General features: G+C 41.4%; 1 long non-coding RNA gene across 1 annotated transcript in view; it reads left to right on the forward strand.

Moving 5' to 3' along the window:
* Positions 1-16,074, forward strand: part of LOC132249349 (uncharacterized) — a 47,408-nt gene extending 31,334 nt beyond the window's left edge. Inside the window, exon 2 of the long non-coding RNA XR_009460778.1 lies at positions 15,274-16,074. This is a non-coding gene — a long non-coding RNA (uncharacterized LOC132249349). The remainder of the gene's footprint in view (positions 1-15,273) is intronic.
* Positions 16,075-18,408: the final 2,334 nt, after the last annotated feature.

Raw genomic sequence — 18,408 nt, forward strand, 5'->3', positions numbered from 1 at the left:
TTGCCCAGTGTCATCAAAAAACCATTTGAGGATGTTACTGTGCAGTAACGCTGGTTACTGAGCAGTTATTTAGTACTTGTGTATGTAAGTGCTAAATGATTATGCAGTAACAACTATGCAGCAGTGTCTCACGTAGATCCGGCTGCTATATCTAAAACAGCATCACCTCTTGGTGGCTCAGTTATTATTTAGTAAGGCAATCAATTTGCTCTCACAATGAAAATTAATTAGGTCCTACTATTATTAGTGGCATTTGTTCTCTAATCTGATTTTAGAACATTACTTTTCTATAAAGATACAATTCCTTGTAATATCTGTATCTCTAATATAACAGAGATTTCTAAAGCCAAATATCCAAACTTCTACCCTTTTAGAATGTTTTAGCATCCTTCTACTAAATGTTTTTAACCCATTTTATCTCCTTTTATTTCCAGTTCAGAAGTCTAACAAAATACACACTGTCTTACTAAACTCATTAAGTTTAGGGGCTTCTTTTTTTTCATACAACATTACATCTCCACATATGAAGGAGACTGCTAAGTCATTAGACAACTTCCTAACTGTCACTTTGCAATACCAGATATGAAAAGCATTGCAAATACATATTTAAAATAAATCAAAATGAAAAGCTAAACATGACTTTATAATTATAGGGGTTTTCTTGCGCTTCCTCTAATCATTAAAGCTATGGAACCAGAATTTCAGTCTCAATTTTATTCTCTCTGCAACACATCTGGGATTATAATTTGTCTACTTCTGGTTAGATGACAATTCTCACAGTGGAGCGGAATTCTGAAATGCAATTTGAAAAGAGCTGCTTAATATACTGATCTCCTTCAAATCCAGAGTAGAAAAGAAGGGAACGCATAGAAGGGGGTAGAATAAATCTTTTCTCCCTCATGTCAAATATAGCAGCTATATACTCTGTTGCCATAATAAATTGACATAGCTAAGCCATAACAGGCTGAGAATTTGGGAGCTCTAAATAGGTCCCTTACAATCATCTTTTTCATCCCAATATACCTCAGTGCAAGAGAGGGTCTAGCTCACAATCTTAGGGAAGAAAGGAGAAAGTACACAAACACAGTGATAGTTTCTAGTTTAAGTCTTTGCTAGTTGGAATAAGAAATGTTTATAGCTTACCCATGCTGTTTTTGACCCTTTTGAATACAGTAGTTAATTTAATATACAGGAAGCATAAGAACACAAGAACTGCCATTTTCTGGGTCAGAGCATGACCCCATTGTGCCCAGTTTCCTGTGTCACACATAGCAGACAGTGACTGCTGAAATGGAAAGTGAATTGTGTACAAACAAGGTTTTTTCTAGTGTTCCTCTCTCACTTGCAGCCTCCAGCATTTAAGGTCAAGGAAGGGCTGATTCAGAGGCTGTATCCCTAACTCCCATGCTCAGTAGCTACTGATGCACCTGTCCTTTTAAGAATCTGTCTGATCCCTTTTTGAATCTGGCTAAACTTGTCAGCTTCCACAACATCTGGTGGCAATGAGTTTCACACTTTAATTACACTCTAGGCACATCTATGCATTAATTAGTTCAACACAATAAACTCCAGTGCAGTTTGTGCTGGTGTTCATTGCTTCTGGGCATAGCATTTACACATGCACCCAGGACCACAGCATGTTGAGCCAGAGCAGCATAGCCCCATCTGGCAAGGGAACTGAGGAGTCAGCCTGCCAGTCCAGGGCTGCTTCTCCCTGGCTTAATGTGCTGTGGAGGGGCTGGCTGGGGAAGAAGGTGCTTCAGTGTGGGGCTGGCAAGTAGGCAGCCCTGCACTGTAGCACCCTTGGGCCCCTGCCAGCCCCTGTCACCACCTACATATGCATTGCAGTAAAGTAAATAACTCTGCCATAGAATAGTACTTGTGTTGGAAAGTACTATCCTATGGAATTAGTTTACTCCGGCCGAATAACACCACTCTTATAGATGGCGATGCGTTACTGCAAAGCTAATTAGGCAACTCAGCAGTAAGCGTCTTATGTAGATGCCCGCGCTATATGAAAAAGAACTTCCTTTTGTTAGTGTTACACTTAATTTTGTGACCCTGTAGTTCCTGTTTTGTGAGAGATGATAAATAATAAATCCCTAGTTACGTTCTCTTCACCATTTAGAGTGTGGTAACCACAACTAGGTGTACTATTCAAGCTGGGCACACACTATGGATTTATAAAGGGGCATAATGATTCTTTCCGTTTTGTTTACAATACTCTTTATAATAATTCATCACATTTTGTTTGCTTTTTTGATAGCTGATGAGCACTGGGCTAATGTTTTTTGGCAAACAGTTAGCAATGACTCCCAGATCTCTTTCCTGTGTGGTAACAGCTAGCATAGAGCCCATCATAGTGTAGGTATAGTTTGGGTTAATTTTGCTCATGGGCATCACTTTGTATTTATCTACATTGGATTTCATCTGCCATTTAGTTGCACATTCACTCAATAGTGCTAAATTCTTCTGTAATTCCTCACAATCCACTTTGGTCTTTACTACTTTGAATAATTTTGTGTCATCCCCAAATCTGGCCACCTCACTACTCACCTTTTCCAGAACATTTATTAATATGTTAAACAGCACTGGTTCCAACATAGACCCCTGGGAGACTCTACTGTTTACTTCTTTTCATCCCCAAAACTGACCATTTATACGCACTCTTTGCTTTCTATCTTTAAGCCAATTTCTAATCCATGGGTTGATGTTCCCTGTAATCTCGTAACTAGCTAACTTTGGTCAGAGCCTCTGATAAGGGATCTTGTCAAAGCCCACATATACTATTTCAACTGGGTCACCACAATCCACTTACATGCTGAACACCCTCAAAGAACTCCAATCATTTGATGAGGCATGATTTCTCTTTGACAAAGCCATGTTGATTCCTTGCCAGCAAATCATGTTTATCCATGTGCTGAACAAAGCTTTTTTTTTTTTTAATTAATTAATGTTTCTACTAGTTTTCCAGGAGCAGAAGTTAGGCTTACTGGCTTGTAGTTTCCTGCATTCCCTCCAGAGATTTTTTTCTAAATATGGGAGTCTTGTTGGCAACCTTCCAGTCCTCTGGTACTGAGGCTGTTTTTTTCACTATAGGTTGCATCTACAGTTTAGCATTCAGCAATTTCCAATCTGAGCTCCTTCAGGATCCGAGGGTGAACGCCATCAGGTCCTGGTGAACTGCTACTTTTTTTTTTTTTTTTATCAATTTCCTCTATGACATCATATATTGAAACCTCAGTTTGGGTCAGCTTCACTAACTTGTCCTTACAGAAGAGTAGATTTGGTAAGGGAATCTCTCTAACACCTTCCACAGTGAATACAGATGCAAAGAATGCATTTTGTTTCTCAGCAATGGCCGTCAACCTTTAACACCCCATTTATACTCTGATCATCCAAAGGCCCAACTAACTCCCTGGCAGGTCTTCACCTTCTAATGTACTTTACACACACACTCGTGCACACACACATGCACACAGAGTTACCTTTTATATCTCTAGCAAGTTTCTTTTCAAATTCTTTCTTAGATTGTCTTACTACAGTTTTATACTTGACATGCAAGAGTTTATGCTTTTTTTATTTTATTTTCTTCATTAGGATTTGACTTCCACTTTTTGAAAAAAGCCTTTTTTTCTGCAACTTCGCAATTAAAGTTTTCTTCCTTTCTTCCTTTCTGCCTTTGATTTGCAGTATTCATTTGCTCAATGCCTCCAATAGGGTGTTCTTAAACAATTTCCACTCTTGCAAGTTCTTCACTTCCTTTGGGGACCCTTTTAACTTCTGTCTGTCTAGTTTTCTCATTTTGGTATAATCTCCCTCTTAAAGTTAAAGGCTACTATGGTAGATTTTCTTCTTGTTTCCCTTCCTACGTGGATGTCAAACCCAATTGTATTGTGGTCTCTATTTCCTTTTCCTCATGCAGCAATGGTGATATTCCTGTATCAACACACATGAACCCATTTGACTATGAAAGAGGCACTGGAATGATGCCTAATCCTTAAAATGTCTTTGTTCATGAAGGTGACTTTTACCTCCAATGCACAAGGGCCAAAGTGTAGTATACAAGGTGTGTGTGAATGGTGGACTTCTGTGCATTTAATTTTTTTTTGTGTACTCATCCTGCACTAGAAGCACTCTAATCCTGAATGTCCTCCTCACCATTTTTGTTGCAGAACTGTATAAAGTGACAACCACGTTTGCTTCCTTTTTGAGCTATATGATGAAGAGCATGGGCGACTAGAATAAGTCTTGAATGAAAAATGAAATAAGAAAGAAGTTTAACTTCTGATGTATTCATTGTCATTGATCTAGAAGAGAAGCTGACAGGCAAAATTGCTTATGTCACAGATCACAGATGGAGCTCCAAAGAGACAGATGATATGCAAAACCACTGTGCTCGAAAAAAGACTTCAAAATATTCTGAGCATTGTTCCCTAGCCTCTAATTCATAACAGGAGCCACCAAACTCAAAAGTAAGGTGAACTGCAGAAGATATATAAGTGGGAGGATTTAGAATGCATTTTCCTTTGACAATGACCCTATTAAGCCACTATTTCCCCATGAAATATGAATGATTTCATCAGATTTCTATTAAGCTATTACTTTTAAACCCAAACATTGAATAAGTCATGTCCTTAATGCTTTATAAATTATTCCAAATGCTTCTGCCTTGCTTACATCACCTGCAACTTATGCTGTACAAAGGATTATTTTCCAAACAGCAGCTCATTACCTACATCCTGCAGGAGTTGCTGTGGCCAAATAAAGACAATGAAACCAGTGAGTGGATCGCAAAACCAGAGCATCATAACAAAGGGGCCACTTACTCAAACCTGGAAAGCAGTGGATTAAGGGACTTCTGGCTCAGCAGATTATTGATAGCAAAGGATGATAGAAATTTCCATACTTGCTTTGACCAGTGGTCTGTGTAGCCTGGTAGCCTGTCTTTGACCTGCTGTCACCTTGCAATGTTTCTGGAAAACATTGCCAAACTGTTACTGGATTGTTGAGCATCTCTTTGTAAAATTGTTTCCATATTGAGTTTGATCATTTAATGGTTCTCTGGACAGGAACTGACAAAAATATCTAATTATTTCTTTTGAAATCAAAGAAGAAATCCAGTGAGAGTTTGGAGTTATGAGGTTTTTTTTTAAATCCCAAATGTTTTCCCAACCCCCAATCACTGTTTCCTGTGATTTCTCTATCAGTGGAATCTTCTCTTTGCATTGCAAGCTTCCCAAAAGTGGGAGGAGAGTGGAGTTAGAACACAATACATTTAGGCAATTTTTGTCTGGCATTAAAGTTTCTACAAGAAACATGCAGGAAAATTCAAATTGCAAATAGCTTCAACTGTCCCTGGATCAAGGAAGATTTAAGAGTGGCTCACAATCACCTTTAATTTGCCCCTCTACCTGCAGAAAAAACATAAATCCAACACAGAATATCTATTTACTTGGGTTTTTTTTTGTTATTGCCATGGTTAGTTTCATTGTTGTTATTTAGCTTAAACAGAACCTACACAAGTACTATAAAAAGTAGAAAAACTGAGGCTGATGATTTTAGCTTTGATATGATATATAACAGAATATAAGCAATATAGAAAAACACAATACAAAAAATCAAAACCTGGTGTATATTAATATAGCTCCATTAACTTCCAAGGAACTAAGCTGAAAATCTGAGCTGGGTTTCTATCTAAGGACTGCTGTTGCTGCTGCTGCTGCTGCTGCTATCTTTTTAGGACTCAGGTTTGATTTTCTTAGGCTTCTCCTTTTGATATATTGAAGAGACCTCTCAAAGTTAAATCTGAAGTGAATTCACTTATCTGAGGGGAACAAAATATAACACTGATATCATCACACAGAAAATATTAGGGAAAACAAATAAATCACAATAGCAGAATCATTCCTAAGGGGAAAGAAACTCAAGTGACATAGTGTTCCCTTGCACATATATAGTATATTAGAGATGCAAGTTACCTCAAGGCCTTCAATTGATTTGATTTTTCTGTGGTTGGTTAAACTCAATATTTCAAGGTCTTTGCCTCTTTATTATGTTGCCCTTTGCTGCTTTATTATGCTTTTATTCTGAAGTATTATGATGAGATGCACTCTTTTGAGCATCAGTGAAAAGTACTGTGAATATATATTGGTTCTGGGATTTTCATAAAACTTCACTACATCCTAGGTCAAATTGATAGTTGATCCATTTTCCCTACACATAAAACCAAACCTTTTAATAAGTGAAGTTGAAACACAACCTATTTCAACAAAATAAATGTAAATATATACAATTTTTAAGAAAGAACTAGGTGGACTACATGATTTTTTGGGTCTAAGGAGTGGACCAAGTTTTTGCAATTTACCATCTGATATCTGAAACATGTTGGGGAGGTTTTGCGGGGAATTGTGTGCTGATCTACCTTTGCTGCTTCCTGATTGCTGGCCAGACATTGAGAGGAAACTTAAGCCAGGCACTGGGTTGTTCTAAATTGAACTGACTTCACTAGACCCTAAGAAGTTATCTAAATAATGGAGGAGTGCCAATAGGTAAAGGAACTCTGAGTCATGATCCCTTCAGTCCTGTAGAAAAAGCTACCATGTCAATTTTACTTGTAAGAACTGATTAAAGATTTGGCCCATTTTTTTAAAACTTTAACCCATGGGCCTTTAAAAATATAGTATCCTACATTAAACTGGTTTTATTGATAAGCTGAGTATATGACACATTCATTTTAGTGCTATTTTTTTCACATTTGCACGTGCACCTCCTGAGAGTGCTGGTGCAACCCCTGTTAGCCAGAGTTCCCAGGAAGGGGGGTGGGGATTCCTATCTCCCACTGGTGCCCCCCCAGGAGCACTGGCTGCAGAGTGGGGGCTCACCCTGAAGTGCCAGTGCTTTCCCGGAAGTGTCATCGGTACACCTGGAAGTGCCAGTGGCGTGCTGCTGCCACTTGCAAGTCAGTGGGATTGGCCATGTGGGGACCCCCCACCAGTCTATGACTGGCCACTAGGGGGCAAGTGCCCCCCCCTGACTCATGAGGTGCCAGTCACCCATGGAAGGCAAAATTATACCAATGAGGCAGGACGGGGATGTTGGTTAACATAGGACCCCTTTGCTTTGGGCAGCGGAAGAGAAGACATCATCCTGAAAAGTGTGGAAGCCCTATAGCACCTATAGTTGGCAGGGGGATTTGCAGGTGAGGTGCAAAGCATCCTAGTATGCTGTGAAACGGTGAGTTAACTTGAATCTGGATGGGATCTGGGACAGAAGTTCAATGCACAGATTTAACCTAAATCAGTTGAGTCTGATACTACAACTATCCAGGATTATCTTAAACTGGTTTCACCCATTCTGAAAGACGTTTATGTGCACTGAACTTCTGTTGTATTATTTGAACCAGTTTTTGATCACTTTTACTGGCTTATGTGTAATTTTTGTCCCTAGCCAGCTTGTTTAATCTAAAAACTCCCATTCTAAGTAGTGGAAAATCAACAAGACACCCTGAAAAATTACACTTTTTTCATGCTACTATTAGAACATCTCTCACTCTTATAAAAAGAGAATTATTTTTCAGAGATTGGTCAACTAGCATTTAATTCCATATTAAATACTCTGCTCCATTCATAGATTCATAGATTGTAAGGCTGGAAGGGACCACAAAAGATCATCCAGTCCAGTCCCCTGCACCAGGGAAGAAAGACAGCTGGGGTCAGGTGACCCCAGCAAAGTGACTGTCCTCTTGAAGATTTCTAGGGTAGGTGATTGCACCATCTCTAGAGGGAGCTTATTCCACAGTCTGGACACTCTAACTGTGAAGATGATTTTCCTAATGTTGAGCCTGAAACGGTCCTTCAGGAGTTTGTGGCCATTACTCCTGGCTTTCCCCAAGGATGCAGAGGATGAGGACAGTAGAAAAACACCAAATTTGATACACCAAAGACTATGACTAGGGACAGTCAGACTTAATGGATTTGGGTCAAACCGGTTTATGCAATGTCTGTCCCAGACCCCTTGCTGCTTTAAGTTAAATCAGAGTCCCCCAGCATCGCAGTGTGCTCTCTGGGCTGGGCAGGGCTCTCTGCTTCGCAGCAGGGCTGGCCCCTCCCCTCTGCTCCCTGGCCAGAGCTCTGACAGAGACTTGCAGGCACAGCAGGGTCTGCTGGCTTCTCTGTGCCCACCCCCACACCTCCTCGTCACTCACTGCTTAAGCAGAGATCTTTTCCTCCTCTCTGCCACAGTATGGACCATAGCCAGAATGTGGTATGCTAGCTAATGCTGTGTAAAGCTCCAGCAGAGACTACAGACACAGCAGGGTCTGCCTGGCTTCCCCCTGCCCTACCCCCCACCCCCACCCTTGCTGCTCAAGCAGGAAATCCCCAACTTCCTTCCTCCCATCTCCCACAGCATGCACCCCAGCCCCACAGACCCTAGGCATGTGGTATGCTAGCTAATGCCGAGAGGTGTCTGTGTGTGTCTCTCTCTCCAATTTCACTAGGGCAGGCAAGAAGATGAAGTAATGTGGAGAGAGGCTATTGTTTTGCTAATCAGGTGACAAAGACTGTTATCAACACCCTGGCTGGCTTACTTGCCTGTCACTTTGCTGCAGACAGTATGATGAAGCAGGGAGGGAGATTAAAAGCCTCCGTATCATCAATAGATGCATACATTGCACCCCACACACACCCCTTCCCTGAAAGTCCCGGGACTGGGACTAGTAACACTTCTGCCCCTTGAGCAGTCAGTAGGGAAAAGCCTAGGATCATGCAGGCAGACCTCCCTAATGAGAGAGTCCTGCCAGGGCCTGGCCATGCCCCACTCAGCTCAGCTCCCTGCAGAAGGGAAGGGAGGGGCTACTCTAGCAACCCCCAGCTTCTATCCTGGGCCCCTGCAGTCATATGCCTGAATTTCTTCAGTCCAGAGAGAATGTCTGTCTGGTTTCAAACCAGTTCAGCCTAGCCAGGTTAGACTAACATGCAAATATTGAATCAATTCAGGCTCAGGCTTTTTGAGTACCTGTCCCTAGCCTGTGGGAACAGTTGCTCAAGGTAAGGGTATAAAATAAAGTTACTCAGAAGCAAGCTCGGGTATTAATCTATGCTAGTCTGCTGACCCATGACATGCATGCTCCAGAATCCAGTGGCAAAACATCTCCCACCTATGGTCAGATTAGCTTTGAATGCTGTACTAGAGCCAGCCAGTCACAAGACACAATGATTTGGAGTTTTAGCAACAATTCTACAATCTGGGATTGTACCACAAACTATAAATGGTTTCCTATGATGCCAACTACTTAGAACTAAGTATTCTGCAAAAGATATGGCATGATATTATGTACAAAGAGGCAGCAAAGTGTGATGTGAGGACTCATAAAAAAGAAAGTGGAGAAAGCTGCCTCTGATTTAACACAAAATAGGAGCATTCACATGGACCCACAGTAGCTGATGGACTGTAAAATGACCTAGCTTACCTCATAGTCACTTTTTTGTATTTATGATCAATCAAGAGATAGATAATCCTTTAAAAGATTAAAATTTTGACAACCTGCTCCACACAAAGTTGTGAAGATAGTTCTGTAAGAAGCAATTAAATGAAATCTAGATGCTAACCCTTCTATTGGGGTAGAAGAGTTGCAAGGGGCACCTGACAAATAGAAGGGATCAGTCAATTCCTCAGGCTATGAGAGGAATCTTGAACTTTCTGTATATGAAAAAGAGAAGCCAATGAATGCAGTTCAAAAAAAAAAAAAAAAGGTGTATATGGGGAAGGGGGAGTATATGGTAAAATTAACAAGAAAGGAAAATGAACCTAGCAGCTATGTCTTGTATGCAAAGTGGATGATGTGGGAGTGAAAGAGTTCAGAGAGCAGACAGTTACAAAAATTAAGTAATAAAGGGACCATTGATAGATATTTAGATGTGTGGGACTGAAAGAAGAGGTTATGTCTTAGAAATTTTAATAAAAAAAGGAGCATATGTTCATAGCCTAGAGCAGGGGTTGTCAAACATGGGTACATGTATCCCTGAGGGTACTTGAAAAGGCCCTAGGAGGTATACAAGGGCAGGCAGGGATAAAGCGCTGCCATGCATCATACCCTGCTGCCACACAAGTGCCGCCCACCTGGCTGGACATAGGGGGCAGGGGAAGCTCACACATGGTGGCTGCTGCCGTTCTGCATTCAGCTGCATGCCACCTCTGCCTCCCACTCAGCGTCTGGCTATGTGACCTCTCCCCCCACCCTGCTTGGTGGCCAGGGGTATGCTGCTCCGTGTCCAGCTGCCGGGTGGTACAATGATCCAAAAAGTTGGAAACCCCCTGGCCTAGAGAAAAAAGAGGTGTAAATGAACCCAAGGTTGCAGAGAGAGCAGTGAAAATAATTGGTTTTGTGTCAACCCAAAACAAGGTACTTTTAGTTTTCCTTCATCAAGGAAAACACAAAATTATTTTGAGTGGAATACAATGAGGTAGGAGGCATAAAGAAGTCAGTAGAGAGCTTGCAGTAGAGCAGAAAGTGTAGAAGCCAGATAGGATGGGGAAGAACCTGAAGGAGAGGACCTTGACACAATACTGTAAACTGCTAATTCATGGGGTGCACATTAGAGAGGAAAGCAGGGTTAAAATGTTTTCTTTAGTATGGAGGAGAAAAACAGAGGAGAATGAAAGCATAAGAAGGGAAGAATGGTAAGGGGTGGAAATGAGAGCAAGAGAGATGAATTAAGAAACTACTCCTTCCCTGACCAAACAAAAAAGGAAATAGAGAATGTGGCTTGTAACTTTTTGCATCCGATGTCCTTTAGTATCCAGGCTCTTTCTCGGTGTTGCTCCTGAGCATTTCTCAACCTTTTTGAATGTGGGGCACCCCTCATTGGACTCGAGGCATCCTTCCATAACTTTTCTGAACTGACTGGCACCCAATTTCAAAAACAAATTTGTACATTATAGTACTTACCTCCCTACACGGGGGCTGAGCACTAGGGGTGAGGGAACATCACAAGCCTTAGTCTGGCTTATCTGCTTAGCTTATCTGCTTACCTCCTCATACAACATGGAATCTTTCAAAGGATCTGGCAGCACCCAAGAGTGCCTCAGCACCCTGGTTGAGAATCATTGGAGCAGATTGTAAATTTACAAGCTACTTATTACATTTTTTTTAAACTGTATATTTATCTATATTTTCACTGGGTGAAATTCAGCCTCCTGCATGAAAATGTGGAATATTTGGCATCTGTGGTGGGTTTTAAGTGTGTATGGGGGACAAGGTAATCCTCACCCCATTAACAAAAAGCCTAGAAGGCTGCAAAATATCCCTTTGGAAACTATTCTACCCTGAGGGTTCGAATAGTGACTCTGCACACCACTGACACACAGGTGTTAATTCTGTCTCCTCACTTCCCCAGTATTCTGTTGCTATCTTCATACCAACGTGCTCAGAACAGATGTGAAAATTACCTTTGGTGCATACAACTTAACCCTGGGCATTTGTTCTACCTGCTTACCTACAACCCGTTGAACCCTCTCAGTAGGACTTAGGAGGTATAGAAGGACATATTTAAAACACTGCACGTAGGTGGATTTCATCCATTGTACATTGCACAGTAGTAAAGGAGAAAAGAACATACATAAGATCAGTATCTGTAGTTAACAGCGCTGTCACGTTCAGTAAACATTCATCACAAAGAGCAACAATTCACTGTTCCTCTGACAGCTTCAATCATAGCAGTAAAAAACACATCTCAGCAAGAAAATGACCAAAAAGCAACCCAAACATTACAGATGCAACCTGAAACAAACACATTCCTATATATCTATTTAAGGTATTAGTGATTAAACCATAAACATCTCTCTACCCATTTAGTCAGAGAAGGAATATTTAGAAATGTCTTCAAGATAATTTCCCTCAAGTCATCTGAGAACATTTCCTTTTCTAATATTTATACTTGGTTTCAGTGTAGGCACTCTGAAGTTGAATACTGTCATAATTATTAGTTGCTTTGTATTCTGTTTCTGTTGTAGTTTACTGTTTTTTTGTATGCCTGTACAGGACCCAACATTAGGAGTAGGCAAATTAAAAATACCTATTTTTACAAACAAATTATTGGAACAACTAATAAAAAAAAAAAGTTGAATGTTCATTTCACCTAATTCTATGTGCAGTATGGACAGATACTTAACACAAAACTGTCCCAAACTAGGAAGAGGGGACGAAAGCTACAAAAAGAAAAAAGCTCACATGCCTATACAGTATTTGACTGATACTTAACCATGTACAGTATGGAGGGAAATGTCCAGAATGTGACACCAGCTTTTTATTGATTTTAAAATGACATTTTTTTCAAGATATGCTCTCAAATGGTTAACACTGGTGGATTTACTGAATACAATAGTACAGTTGAACTGGTACAATATATATCGTACAATATATGTAGTACAATTGAATTGATCATCTGAATTGTTGGGGTTTTTCTCTCATTTTTTATCCTTTATATTCTAAGTATCGTTCCCTAAGTGTTAAACACACACACACACACACACACACACACACACACACACACACACACGAAAAAAAGCAATGACAAATATATATTTACTAAGAACTAATAATGCATATCTTTTTACTAATGTATTACATATTGGCTCTTCCTTTCAGTATGCTTCCAAAAACCCATCTCTTTTTTCTTATTGATTTTTATATTTTTTTTTATTTTTTGGTCCCTTGATGCTCTTTATTTTGAACCGTTTTTATTATTTATGTTTCTCTTCCACTTCTCTGCTTTTATCCCTGCTGTACATTTAGGTCCACATTTTCCTCCATGTTTAATTTTTTTACCTATTTCTTTTCCTTATTCTTTTATTTCTATTCTGAACTCAAAATCTTCTCTTGTGCTTTTTCAACTAACCTCTCTTCTTTCCCCTTCTCCCCATTTTTCTCCACAAGAAGCAATTTTCCCTTTTCTTTCTTCTGAATCAGGCCTCCTCCCAATTTTCCACCAATTATTAATTTCTGCCATCCATGATAAACCAGGATTCTTACTTCTGAGAGCCTTCTAAATTACCATAGATTACCTGCCTCTATAATTGGTCTACTAAGCCTGATTTTTCCTTCCAGAATTGACACCCATGATTTCCTCATCTTGGCCTTCTATTTTTAGAATATAATTTGCTCTCACGTTCCCTGCAATAAGCTTTAACTTTGGAGGGATTCTTCTTGAAAGCTTTGAAGATATTACCTACAAAAATTGTGCTATTGCCCCTCCCTCTCCTCTCAGGGAGAAACATGGTAGGATGAGGGAGGAGACATGTACATATCAGTTTTACTCACTGGTTCACAAACAGAAGCAGAAGCCCATTCATTCTGGAGATTCCTGACTCTATCAAAGCTGAGCTGATATACAGCAGGGGAGTAATGAGTGGCAGCTCCCTGGTTGCAATCTGAGATTCACTCCCCCCCAAAAGTATAAAAACCTGTCACTCTGGAAAGTCTGTAGAGGTTGAAAGCTCAGCATGTTCACCAATTGCAATACCACACACAAATGAGATGATAACATGTGTTTGTGCTGGGCTTTGAAAATGTAAAGTGCTATGCAAGTGCTAAGTATTACTATGAGGTTTATTAATGACTTTAAGAAAAGAATGATTTCTCAGGACAGAACTGAGAAAGAATTGCCATACAAAAGAAAAGTTAGCCTGTATATGAAGCTCTACTTTAAATAAGTCAATTTCACACTGACTTCCTTTGCCAGTCCATATGTTTGTCATCGCTGAAAATCCCTTCTGCATGAATAACTATGGTGGAATTTATTATGTCTTGATTTGAAGGCAAGCTTAATCCATGGGTGGGTTGAGAGAGGCAACCAGAGCCCCACGTTGTGCCCCAGAGGAGGGTCATTTGTTGAGCAGGCTTGTTAGTGGGTATGAGGTATGTATATTCATCTGGGGGGCGAGGAAAAGAACTGCTCCTCAGCCCAGGAGGTTCTTGGCTGGCAAAGCCAGCAGAGAGATTAGAAGTGGTTTCTGCATCACATGAGATGGAAAAGAAGAACCTTGAACTGCAGGCATTTGACCTAGGCACTGAGTGTCTGGGATTGAAAGTGATGAAGTGGAGCAAGTAGAATAATACAACCACATACAAGGACCACTGTAAGTGATCTTTCTGCAGGGTTATAATCTAAAGAAGATACAGTGTCACAACTTCCACCTTCCTTTCTACTGTGAGGCAATACAGCAGAGAACTGGAGGGCACTGATACAAAGATTTGAGAGGTACTTAGCAGCCACAGTGACAGAAGAGAAAGTCAAATCATCATAATCTTGTATACTGTGGGAGAGGAAGCCTTGCTTGTTTATAACACCTTTACCTCTGCAGAAAGCCAATATACAGCTATGTAGAATATTGTCCAAATATGAGGAATACTGCTTGCCAAAAAACAGTGAGATCCTTGAAATACACAGATGTTTATATGAAAATAAACAATAGAATAAAGTATAGATTACAATGGGGATGTCTACAAATCACTTAGGGTGATGTTGCTACAGCGCCATGCTTTAGTACTTCCTTTTGAAAGTACTAAAGCACAGCACACTAACTGCCACCATGTAGCACACAGATTTTGCCGTTACATCGCTGTGCTGTGTGCTAAAATGGGCAAGCATGCTGTTATGGCAACATAGCTACTGATCATGTGTAGACCCACGTGATTGCATGTAGACCCCACATCTGCTGATCAATTGTAGACCCATGTGATCACATGTAGACCCTACATCACCATAGCACACCATATGGTGACGTAGCGCATCACTACGGTGACATGTGGCGATGTATAGACATGTCCTATATTTCTGAACGAAGAGACTGAGTAAGAACTGTGCTTTTGGTAACTTGACAGAATCTCACTAAAGACAGGATTACTCATGCCATTGCAGATAGGAAAGGCCATTGTGTGAGGGGTACCTGTCCCTAGAAAAGCCAACCCAAAAGTGCAGGGCAACAGAAACTCTGAAGGCCCAGGCTGCAAAGCTGAATGACCAAAATGTGTTGTTCATACAGCAGGTATGAAAGAAGTGTGACGGGCTAGCTGGCAGTGACTTAGCCCAGGGGTTTTGAAAGGGCAAAAGATGATTGGAGGACTTGGGATTCCCTTTCCTCATGAATCTGGTAATGATTTGGTCCAGGGGTTTTGAAGGGGTAAAAGATGATTGGAGGACTTGGGATTCCTTTTCCTCACCAATCAGGCCCCAACGACTCACCCCTCATGTCCCCTGATTGGCCCCTTAGGTCACCTGGAAGGGGATAAAAGAGGCAGTGCGGCTGACTCAGGCGAGAGACCAGCGAGGGACCACAAGGAAGGAGATTCAAAGAGCTGGCAAAGAGCTGAGCCAGCAGGGCAGGAGCAGTTGACCCAGAAGAGCCTGAAGGAGTGGGACTTGCAGGCAGCATTTGGACCCTCAGCAGCGAGGCAGGCAGCTGGCAGGAGAGGCTCCCCGCTGGGCTCCAGGATCGCCTACAAGAGGTTGTGGCCAGCAGGAGAGGCTCCCCAGCTCCAGCAAGGATCTGAGCAGTGACCTGAGAGGTTCCCAGCTCTGCTTCTCGCTCCTCCAGGCAGCTTGACATCAGGCCGGGGCTCCAGGATGGTCAAAACCCCTAGCAGCTTGGAGCAGTGCCAGCACTGGTGGCTGTGTGGTAGAGTTTCTGTCTACCATATGAGAGATCTGAGTACAAGTCCCAGGTGTGGTGAGTGACCTAACAGGGACAATTTTTTCTTGCAGTGAAAAGGGGCAATTGTGGTGTTTTCCCTCTTTCTCCTCCTATGCCCTATATTCCTTGTCATTTGACATTTTGTATTTTGTGCCTTTTTATATTTCAACAACCAGTATTGTTTGTTCTGCTGTTTGTGTTTTACACTTTGGTTAACCCTGTCTTTTGTCAACTGGATGAATATGTCTATGATTGTAAGAGTCTAACCTTTGTTGAATCCTGCCCCTTTGGGGCATTGTACTGTCCCCTATACCCTCTGGTTTATATTGGTTATGTTCCCAGTATTGTTCTTTCATTAAAAGTTATATGGTTAAGTTCCCATTGGTGGTCTAGCTCTGCTCTATAGGGGGAGGAGAGTCCCTACACCTCCCACAGCACTTGTGCACCTGCTTTTATCCCTTCAATTGGAGAAGGTGTACCTCTTAGAGTACCACCCAGGTTACAGAAGGATGGGATTTTCCACTGGAATAAGCTACCTCACAGAGCCAAAATGAGGCTTTATAGTTTTAATTCCAATAAGGACCAAAAGAATCGGGGCTTGTAGTGGAAATAAGCCTCAAATCAGTATCATCAGGTAAGGGGAAAAAAAAAGCATGGCCATATTCATTTCTTTGCCTTTCTGCCCCTACAGTCAGGAAGAAGAGACTGTATTTTTCTAGGGCTGCAGCCAGGGAATCAACTACCAGGCTGTGGTGATATTTTCCTTTCTTTAAGTGACAAGAACATTGGAGGGTATTGGTTGAAGCCAGATCTATGCTTCAAGCCAAGATTTTCATGCCCTGGAGGGAAAGCTTAAGAGGGAAAGCTGGACCACCCATGCACATACACTGTGCACCCCAAAAAAGTACTATTCACTGAGTGGGCCAGAGGTACGTGTGCTCTGAGGTATGTTTGTGGACAAAAAAACAGCTCTCCAGATCCATCAGCCACAGCCTCCAAAAGCTGAGCAGTGTTCTACACAATTTCATGCTGAAAAGGAGAGCTTTAAACTCAGGTAATCACTACCTCCAGTATATAGCCTGAGCACCAAACTAAATAGTGCTACACTTTTGAGATTGAACATTGAGTTCCATAATTTTCATTCCAAGATAGAAATGCAAGGAAGGGCAGGGGGATGGGGGGAGGAAGAGGACAAAAGGCAAGTTGGGTACGGAGCTGCTGGTTAAGATACCTAGGCTACAGTAAAGTATCAAGCCTGAGACTCAGTTTTGGTAGGCCAGGAACACTATCACTGAGTTCTTGTTCAAGGGTTTCTGGTCTTTCCCTTGGTAAACAGACTGAGTGAAAACTCCACTCATAAGCTAAGTCCATGACCCAAAGCACTTTCATTTTTAGACTAGATTCATAGATTCACAGATGTTAGGGTCGGAAGGGACCTCAATAGATCATCGAGTCCGACCCCCTGCATAGGCAGGAAAGAGTGCTGGGTCTAGATGACCCCAGCTAGATGCATATCCAACCTCCTCTTGAAGACCCCCAGGGTAGGGGAGAGCACCACCTCCCTTGGGAGCCCGTTCCAGACCTTGGCCACTCGAACTGTGAAGAAGTTCTTCCTAATGTCCAATCTAAATCTGCTCTCTGCTAGCTTGTGGCCATTATTTCTTGTAACCCCCAGGGGCACCTTGGTGAGTAAAGCCTACATGAACTACATGAACGCTGAACAGTCTTGGTTTGAAACAGTCTGGTGCAGTGGGAAGAGAGGAGATGACTTCCTTTCACAACTCCCAAATTTAGTCAGCAGGCAAGGCCAGGAGAGAGATGAGTAGAGGTCTCTGCACCATGCATGCAATCTAGGTATAGAGTCTAGGGTTTAAGGATTGAAGTGAGTCTTCTTCATTTTTATAGCGAGAAGCAAAAGTTACAGGCTATCTGGGATTTGAGCAGTCAGTCAAGATCACTTTTAATCAGGGACCTCAGTACCAGCAGACCAATAAATGTCTTCAGTAAATTGAAAGGGTTGGTCATTGAGTTGTTCAAAACCCTGCACAGGTCTTGTTCACTTTTCAGACTTTTCTCAGTTGAAGCATAATTGAACTGAACTCATGCACTTCCAAATCCATCAAGAGGCGAGGTTTTTCAGCTTAGAGTTTAAAAAGAGAATGGGCAGTGAATGATGCTTCGTTTACTCACATTACCTCGTAGAAGACCGACATCTCTTAGCTAGATCTTGATTTACAAGCCAAAGATAATGGCAGCATTTTCATCTCTGATCATGGAAAATTGGAAAACAGATTATTTGAGAAACAACAAGAACTGATCAAAAGAAAGTTGCATGAATTTGTTTCATAGATTAACATGAACAGAAGAGGAATTTGTTTTTTATTCCTTAGTTCAGTTATGATTTGCTTCCTAAGCAGAAGGAGAAAGCAGAACACTTTATCCTCCTTCAGTACTGACACTTCACATACTTGCACAATTGTCATTTTCTTGTGGGTTCAGACTCTTGGCTATTGGCAATAATCACAGGGATGAGGATGTTGAATGGCTGTGTATACTCTGTGCTGATCTATATGACCTACATCATCAAGCAGTATTTTGTTTATTACATAGCCTTCTAGCTGTTGACAAAGAATCTATGTGGAGATGTTTGTAATCTCATGTTGTATGCAACAGATTACTGCAGTACTGAACTCCTTGAGAGTGCCTTCTCAGATC

This window comes from Alligator mississippiensis, chromosome 3, assembly GCF_030867095.1.
Source record: "Alligator mississippiensis isolate rAllMis1 chromosome 3, rAllMis1, whole genome shotgun sequence".
NCBI lineage: Eukaryota > Metazoa > Chordata > Crocodylia > Alligatoridae > Alligator > Alligator mississippiensis.